Source organism: Sceloporus occidentalis, unplaced genomic scaffold (genome assembly GCF_023333645.1).
Source record: "Sceloporus occidentalis isolate IW3139 unplaced genomic scaffold, rSceOcc1.0.p SCAF_3, whole genome shotgun sequence".
In the NCBI taxonomy this organism is placed as follows: domain Eukaryota; kingdom Metazoa; phylum Chordata; class Lepidosauria; order Squamata; family Phrynosomatidae; genus Sceloporus; species Sceloporus occidentalis.
The window spans coordinates 226,679,547-226,689,131 of NW_028316983.1; the positions used below are offsets into that span (position 1 = coordinate 226,679,547).

Consider the following 9,585-nt stretch of genomic DNA (forward strand, 5'->3'; position numbering starts at 1 on the left):
GGAATTCTGGGAAGTGTAGTTTGTTGTGGCAGCAGAGCCTGACAGAGAAATGACAGAGAAAGCTAAACATCTCAGAAAAGTACCATTCACAAAATTCCATACCACTGAGCGATGGCAGTTCAAATGGTGTCAAACTGGATTATTTCTGCAGTGTGGATGCAGCCCCAAGGAAATTTTCCAGAATTCCCAAATCTATATCATTGTAGAAACTTTAAACTTCAGATGAACATTTATAAATACTGTTCAGGAATCCAAAGAAAAAAGGAGGCAGAGCAAGTGACCAAGGGAATGTGAATACAGCAAATATAAAGGTTCTATCTACAAGTGAATTTCAGTTCTTATTCCACAATGCTAGAAATTTTGGGACTGAAGAAAAATTCCAATTTAAGAAGAAAAATTCTTATTTGAAGGACATTATCCTCATTCTTTAACTGCCATGGCTCAATGCTATGGGATTCTAGGAATGGTAGCTAGACCTGGGGAAAGCAGCAAGCAGGTCAGCTTCCTCCAGCAATAGTGATGGCTTACTCTTCTTTCTCCGTTTCTTCCTTTTATATATAGTGACTGTCAGGAAAAAAAAAAGGAATGTGGCCTGTCTACTTATATGTATTATATAGTTAGTAAATAAGCAAGAGCATCCCTTTTGTTAAATCTACACTACAGACCTTTTCATATATAAAGATTTATTCTGCTGAGGTTTTTTTATTGTTTCTTGTTGGACATGTGCCAATGAATGCCACTCAATATCTTTCATGTTTTCAGGAGTTGTCTCTGCCACATAATCCTGTGCAATACTGTAATTGAAAGAAAAATGGATGGTGCTGACAAGAGTACCTGAGAGGAGTTGTAACACTTTTTGTGAGAGTGTTCACGAGCTTCATTGCTTCCATCCCCATTTTTAAAATTGTTAAACATGTGTTCACATGGGAAGATTCACATTACTTTCAATCAAGAAAAAAAGGGATATTGTTTTCTACAGCAGCTGCATAACACCTATTTTTATTTTCCCCCTTAAAAACAAGAACATTCTAACAATGTATCTCTTCAAACCAATAGGAAAACTGATGTATTCCTGTCTGGTGCTACCTCTGCCATTATCGCTCAATTACAGTCAGAGTTCTCCATATTGGCTTACCTAGAAATAAACACTATGTGATAATTTTGAGCAGACATACACGCCATCATACTGTCAGCTAAGTTTTCTGTTTTTGCTTTTATTCATACACAAAAACAAAAGAAAGAACAAGTTATAGGTGAACTGAGAAGGACACTCCAAATCTTCTTTGCTTCAGAGGATCATAGGGACTAGGGAGCCAACACTGATTTCACCTGTTTCACTGAGCAAGGCAGAAAGGGAGAGAGAATGAGGAGGAAGTGGCTCAACAGAGGAGAGTATCAAATGAAGAAAAGGAATGGGAGAGAAATGGGATGCTCCTGTCCTTATCACACAATTGCATGAAAATTAGCACATGACATCCCACGATGTCACACTCATCCCATCCAGTTTGAAAACATGAAAATGCAAGTAGATAAATAAGTACCACTCTGGTGGGAAAGTAATCAGCATTCTGTGCAGTCATGCTGGCCACATGATCACAGAGTAGTCTCTGACAATGCTGGCTCTTTGGCTTAGTAACAGAGATGAGCATCAACCCCTATGGTCGGACACAACTTGACAACCTTGTCAACACAACCCTTACTTTAACCTTGTTCTGTTAAATGCTACATTGTTGCCCCATTCTATTTAAAGTCATATACTATTCCAAAACGTTCTCAGAAATCGTGCCCCCTGGAACGGATGTGGGCCACAACTGGAACGTCCGGTGGCAACGGCGGCATTCCAGAGTGCGGTAAGCTCTTTCCGTCCCCAGAACAACCCCTTTTTAGAATGCAACGGGCCCATTGCAGGGCCTGCGCAATAAAGTTCGTCATTTTACAAAAGGCCTCCCCACATCTTTTGTACAATGGGAGAATGCCTTTTCAAAGGGTGGTGTCCATTTTAGCACATGAGGTAGCACGTAAAAAATTAAGTATACCTATTTCTTTGAAACTATTGATTTTCTTGCATGTCAAGTAATGCAAAATAGGGCAATTAACTAAAATGCATGAATAATGGATTATTAGCCCTTCAACTGGATGACAGTTCTAGCAGATCAGTATCTTTTTCTTTTAAAAAATGGCTCCAACCTACCTTATATAGCTTGTATGTGTTTACATGCCTCTAAGTTGCTTGTCAACTTATGGTGATCCCATGAATTTAAAAGGGTTCTCTTAGGGAAGGAATATTCAGAGGTGGTTTTGCCAGTTCCTTCCTCTGAAATATAACCTACATCACATGGTCTCCCATCCAGGTACTAACCAGGGCTGACCTTGCTTAGTTCCCAAGATCAGACAGGATCTGGTACCTTTAGGATATTTAGGTCCCCATGTAACAACTGTTGTTTTTAACCAGTATCCCCTTATGAAGGTGGCATAATTTGTCCTCATTATGAAGTATATTGATTGTAGTCAGAGAAATACTGTAGCCAAAACTTTCACACAATTATTCGGGACTGTATGATTCCTAAGGATGCATGAGGACCTGTAGATATGCATGCTATTGTTCTCATAAATTCTACATGTGTCAAACACATTATTAAGGGTGAACACTTTGTTGTTTTGTGCTTTCAAGTCAGTGTTGACTTATGGTTTTCCCCTTCTTGGTTTTTCTTCAATTTCTGCTGCTTCTGTTTCAGGAACATGCTCTTCAGTTTCTGTTTCTTTTGTTAAATCTTCTCCATGTGCTCTGAGATGGTCAACTGGTTATTTGTTTTTGTTTTTAAAAACCCCAATGCATTTTGGCCTCAGTGAGAAAAGGTTTTCTTCAGGGGATAGAAACAAACAAAAATTCACACATGTTATAGGTATTTAAAAACACTCTATTAACTATGGCCCTGTGCAGACCAGCGATTTGGGCCGCCCTAGGGTCCAAAGTCGGAGAGTAGCATTTACATGACATATGCCCTGGCTCTGCCCACATGGTGTGTGTTATCATGGTGATCCTCTGGTCCTGTGATGCAGTGCCAATGGAGCACTGTATAGCTGCGGCACCACGGCTATCACAACCTTTCCAATGTGCAAAAAGTAGCCAGTTTTTGCGGCTCCTTTTCATGCCCTGGAAAAGCCATATCAGGGTTGCAGTATGCGGTTGCCATGGCCCTGATCTGGCTGAGAAAGGGGCGTCTGGAGGCCCCTATATCCCATAAAATGATATAAGGGTATATTATTTTTCAAATTAGGAATATACAGTCGGCCCTTCTTATACACGGATTCAAGCATACACGGTTTGAAAATGTTCAAAAAAAGTATAAATTTACCTTGATTTTCCATTTTTTATAAGGGACGCCATTTTGCTATGTCATTATAGTTAATGGGACTTGAGCATACATGGATTTTGTTATACACAGGGATCTTGGAACCAAACCCCAGCGTATAACAAGGGTCCACTGTACATACCCTTCAACAAAAATCACTCTACAAAAAAGGACCACTGAGTATAAAAAGAACAGATTCTACAGTATTTTGTTACAGATTGTGTGGGTAACACACTGGATGTGGTCTTCTGTACGGAACAGGAAAGCTTGTGGGCAGAAGTTATCAACACCACTGCACTGTCATGGACGGACCATTTCCTGGTCAAGGTTGGCCTAAAAGCCACTACCCACACACCCCTCGGGGGTGGAGGATCCATTAAACTGATCCACCCTCGAAGGCTGATGGAACCTAAAAGGTTCCAGGAAGCCCTAGAGGGTTTTATGGTTGGAAATGATGACGATTCTGTCAACACCCTGGTTGATACCTGGAATAAAGACCTAACCAGGGCTATAGACAGCATTGCTCCCGGGCATCCTCTCTGGCTTGCTTCAAATAAAAATCCATGGTACACTCAAGATCTTCGGAAAATGAAGCAAGCCGTGCGACAATTAGAGCGCCGCTGGCGGAAACACCGACACTTATCTGACAAGACACTCCTAGGAAACCTTTTAGTTTCCTACAGAGTAGCAATCGATGCAGCAAAGAACTTGTTCTATGCCGCACGTATTGCATCCACATAGTCTCGTCCAGCAGAGCTATTCAGAGTGGTCAGAGAGCTAATCCAACTGCCTCCCACCCCGAATGTATTACTAGAACCAACAACGGCCTGCTGTGATGCATTCAATGACTTCTTTGCCGATAAGATCTCTCAGATAAGGGTCGATCTGGATGCTGGCATTAAAACAGAGACTATGAGAGAGGTATCCAGTGACTCCGCAGACTGCGTTAGACTGGATCGTTTTGAGCTTGTGAGTACCAATGAAGTGGACAAGCTCCTTGGATGTGTAAGGAGGACAACTTGCCCCCTCGATCCTTGCCCGTCTTGGCTGACCGTTCAGGAAGGAGATGCTGTAACATCGCTTTTTCAGACTATAATAAATGCATCCCTTAGAGAGGGGAAATTTCCATCAGCACTTAAGCATGCAGTGGTTAAGCCACTCTTAAAGAAACCCTGTCTAGATCCCCTGATAAGGAACAACTTTAGGCCAGTCTCTTTACTACCATTTTTGGGCAAAGTGATTGAGAGGGCAGTTGCCATCCTACTCCAGGCTGTCTTGGATGAAGCCGATTATCTGGACCCATTTCAAACTGGCTTTAGGGCGGGATACGGAGTTGAAACTGCCATGGTCACCCTAGTTGATGATCTCCGTCTGGACATCGACAGGGGAAATGTGGCCCTGTTGGTGCTCTTAGACATCTCAGCAGCATTTGATACCATTGACCATGGTATCTTTCTGGAACACCTGAGGGAGCTAGGTATTGGGGGCTCTGCGCTCCAGTGGTTCCGTTCCTATCTCTCGGGCAGATTCCAAATGGTGATGCTAGGGGGCAGTTGTTCTCGCAAAAGGGAACTGACATCTGGTGTCCTTCAGGGCGCTATTCTGTCCCCCATGCTTTTTAACATTTACATGAAGCCGCTGGGAGAGATAATCTGGAGATATGGGGCACGGTGTTATCAATATGCCGATGACACCCAAATTCACTTCTCTATGTCTCCGACTGCTGCAGTGACTAGGGATGGCATCTCTCCTCTGAAAGCCTGCCTTGAGTCTGTAATGGGCTTGATGAGGGAAAACAAAGTCAAGCTGAATCCAGAGAAAACTGAGGTACTCATGATAGGCACCCCAAGTCCAGACAGGGAAATTTGCCACCCAGTCCTGGACGGGGTCACACTTCCCCTAAAGGACAAAGTTCGCAGTTTGGGAGTACTCCTGGACTCATCCCTACAGTTATCATCTCAAGTAGATGCGATGGCCAGGAGTGCTTGGTACCAGCTTCGGCTGATACGCCAACTGCGCCCCTGTCTGGACTGAAAGGACCTTGAAACTGTAGTACATGCACTGGTAACCTCTCGTTTAGATTACTGTAATGCGCTCTACATGGGGCTACCTTTGTATCAAATTAGGAAGCTTCAGCTAGTCCAAAATGCCGCAGCCAGATTGGTCACTGGTACCTCAAGGTCAGACCACATAACATCTGTACTAAAATCCTTACACTGGCTGCCAATTAGCTTCCGGGCACAATACAAAGTGTTGGTGATCACCTTTAAAGCCCTATATGGCTTGGGCCCGAGTTACTTAAGGGAACGCCTCTCCCGACATAATCCGCCCCGCACTCTCAGAACATCTAGGAAGAATCTACTTGAACACCCCAAGGTGAGATTAAGATCTCCTCACCAGAGAGCATTCTTGGCTAGGGCCCCAACGATTTGGAACAACCTTCCGGAAGAGCTTCGACTCATTCCCACCTTGAACGCCTTCAAAAAGGCGCTGAAAGCATACCTCTTCCGGCAAGCATACCCTCCTGATCTTTTATAGATTCAACAATTTCGCTACCTCCCGATTAGGAGTCTACCTTAGGCTGTGATAAATTTTTATATTGTACCAATTGTTTTTAGATGAGATATGTTTTATATTGTGATTTTAAATAACTGTTATTAGTATCATTGTGTTTGTATAATTCTGTTGTAATCCCACCTAGATCCATCGAGAGAGGAGGGACAATATAAATAAAACTGATTATTATTATTATTATTATTATTATTATTATTATTATATATGCATATTGAAGATAGTTCTTGAAAAGAAATAGCAAGTGATATGTATTGGAATCTGTCCCAGAGATAACAAAATACTGTAGAATCTGTCCTCTTCACTACATCTCATTCAGCACCACAAATATCATACAATATCCATGATTTGATATCCAAGTTTTTATTACTAATCATATAAAGCTCTCTGTCTGCTTGATCAAAATTGTCAGGTGTGCTTTCTCCTAAAGTTGAATGCTGAGCTCCTACATCACCTACTTAGTTACTAATGCATAACTTAGTAATGTCTCATGGTGTGACTATCCAAACCTATCTTCAAAACCAGCAAACACACCAAGTTACTGAGGTCTGTACAACTGATAACTGGGGCATAGCAAAATGATGTTTCCAGACCTCTCCTGCCAATGAACAAAGCTATGATGACAAACTATGACAAAGGTCCTGCTTCTGATTGTCACAGCCTTGCTTGGTGGCAGGAGGGAACTGGAAACATCATTTTGCTGCTGTTTGATCACAAGTTCTGTGTGGCTGCCGGCTGTTAAAATAGATTTTTTGGAGGGGGGCATTGATGATTGCGGCAGTAGTGACACAGTTATGAATACACAGTCTTACTGAACACAGAGCAGTTGCAGATCTGTAACTCAAGGTTACAAATACATAACTGCAATGTAGAATGTCAGCCAAAGGTGTGTTTTTTTAAATAAAAATCTTTCAAATTCTTTTCATCCACTTTAGTTTTTTTAAAAAAAAGGCAAATATTTTCTATTTCATCCTCTGTTGTCAGATCTTCATGAAATGGATATTAAGGTTATTATGTTGCAAGAAGGCAAATTGTGGGTGACAGACAAGAATGGACAAGTCACTTTTCTTGTGTTTTCAGAACTGCAGAATAGCTAGAATTTCAGCAGTGCTCCGGCCTCTGTCTAATTGCATTTTCCTTTCCCTTTGGACATGCAAGTCTCACTTTTCTCTACTAATTAGTTAAAGGTAATTAACTGTGAAACACCTATTAAAAAGTGAACTTTAAAGGAGACCCAAATGGCTGGAAGTTTCAGCTTAGGCTCTCTTAACCAGCTGTCACTCAACAAATCTGCATAGAGAAATTGCATAGGTGTGGCATAAGAATGTTCCCTTTGTTGTTTTGGTATCCTCTTTTGGGAAATGCAACCATATGGAGTCATTTAGAAAGAAATTTACTTCTGTGTTTCCTGATGGGGCAGTTATAATTTATGGATGGCTATGGCTATCGTGAGGCTCAACTATGCTTTTCCTCAGATTGCTCTTTTGAGCCATCCATGAATTTGATAATGATACTACGGACTCTCCTGGGCCCTTGAACTCTTTTCCAAGTTATTGCTTTAACACAGGGGCTTTCTACACGGACATTTGGGACGTCCTCCGGACGTCCCATTTTAAAAAAGGGGCGTCTCTTTTAGACGCCCCATGGTCTAGTACGGACTCCGTCCGTACAAGATGGCGGCGCCCCTTCTACATGGGCGCCGCCATCTTTACGCATCGGACGCACAGCGTCCAGACGCGTCGCGCCGCTGCTGACGTAGCGAGCGCGCCCCTGGCGCCTCGCTACGTCGCAAACGCGACGCAAAAAGAAGCTCCATTTTGGAGCTTCTTTTTTCGGTCCGCGCGGGAGTCGGGCCGTTTGAAGGCTCCGGCTCCCCCGCGGACCTTCTGGCGGCGGTGCCAGACCGCTGCAAAGCGGCGGTCTGTACCCCGCCACAGTTTATTTTGTGGGAAAGCATAATATAGGAACATCAGAGATTTTCTGTAGGTTCTCAAAGGCACAGAGAAATGACAATTTAAATGGATTAGAACAAATGCCGTTCCACAGATGCCTTGTAAAAATGAACAGGTCAGTTCCTTGGCTTAGATAAATTAGTCCTAGTCCATTTAAGCCAGCTGAACAATTATGCCATGGAGGGAGGACAGTGAAAAGCTGGGATCTTTGCCATCCTCTGTATTTATTCCAGAGGATTAGCATGTTAGATGAGAAATGAATAATGAAGGAATTGATTTGAGCTGCAGTATGCAATGTTCTAAGCATTATGGTGCTAACATAGATAGAAAGGCTCCATTAAACTAGCAGGTTTATCTGGATATCCAATATAATTTATATGGCAGAAGAGATCTAAGAATGGAAGAGCACATGCTTTGCATACAAAAGGGCCTTTTGAAAATCCCTGGCACCTCCAAGAAGGGCAGGCAAAAGATCCCTGGTGAAGCTCTGTTATTACATATAAATAATATTGAGTGACTACATGGACCAGTGGTGTTGTCTCTCACAGCACAAACATCACCAATTCTACTTCTCTCCAGCTAGAGGGAAGTAGGCTCCTGCCCTTTAGTTGTTGAGTGTAGGAGTTTGTTAGGATTGTGAGACAGGTGAAATCATCACTCATTGTGGTCTTGAGAAACTATTTATTTAAAGGATAGCAAATAAAAAGAATAGAACCTGTAAGCATGTGAACAGAATACACACAAGAGATACATACACACAGGCCAGGCAGTCAAATATGCATGGCAAACTTTCTTAGTCCAATAAACATCTTATATTAACATACATGACATCATCATATGTCTCATGGAGTACGTGTTGAAAAGAGGCATCTTGTTCCCTCTGAGCAAATTGATTCCAGGTGCAAGGATATGCTGAAGCCCGTTTATCTATCCTTGGCCTTGAAATGGTCCTCCTTCCTCTTCTGCCTGATCACTTACAAAGGTGTGATCCAAACCGGCACTTTGCACCAGCCTGAACACGTAAGAGAGTTGCCTGGGGGCAGAGCGACCACACGTCCCACAACCCTACTACATGGTGGTGGCATAACAATGGTAGTGCCCTGTGTACGTCATTCTGACGTAAGCACTATGCAGCGTTCGCACAGCACCGCACATCACTTACATCACAAGTGCACCAATGGCGCACTCACAATGTCACTGCAGCATTGCACAAAGAACCCAGAAATTCTGGGTTCTTTTTGTTCTGCAGTGGTGGCATGCCGTTTGGGGACTGTGCCATCCCTGAGGAGCAAAAACGGGCACTGGAAGACCGCTGTTTGCTGACCAACTCATTAATAATGAGACCAGACACAGAGAACTGGATTATAAAATGGGCAACTTTATTTAACTCAACTTATTTAAACTTATTTCTTCGAGAACTGCAAAAAACCAGGGGGGAGAACTTTGTGTAGGAACAGCTGGCAGATGGTCTGCTCCAAGACCAATTCCCCAGCTTCCAAAGGGCGAAAACACCTGTGCCCCAAGGGCAATCCATACTTTGGGTTGCTCCCCGGCCGGCATCCGGAAGGCCAACCCAAGACTCCCCCACTTAACTCGCCAGACTTAAGTGAGGATTTAAATCTCAAGCCAGCCCCAAGGCAAGTCTCTTTCCCTTCACGTTTACTCGCAAGACCTAAACGTGATTTCCAGAGACCTAGCTTCACCCTTTA

At 42.9% G+C, this 9,585-nt stretch overlaps 1 pseudogene; it reads left to right on the forward strand.

The window, feature by feature from the left end:
- Window positions 1-5,186: 5,186 nt before the first annotated feature.
- LOC149317583 (uncharacterized) lies at window positions 5,187-5,891 on the forward strand (annotated as a pseudogene).
- The last annotated feature ends 3,694 nt before the right edge of the window (window positions 5,892-9,585 follow it).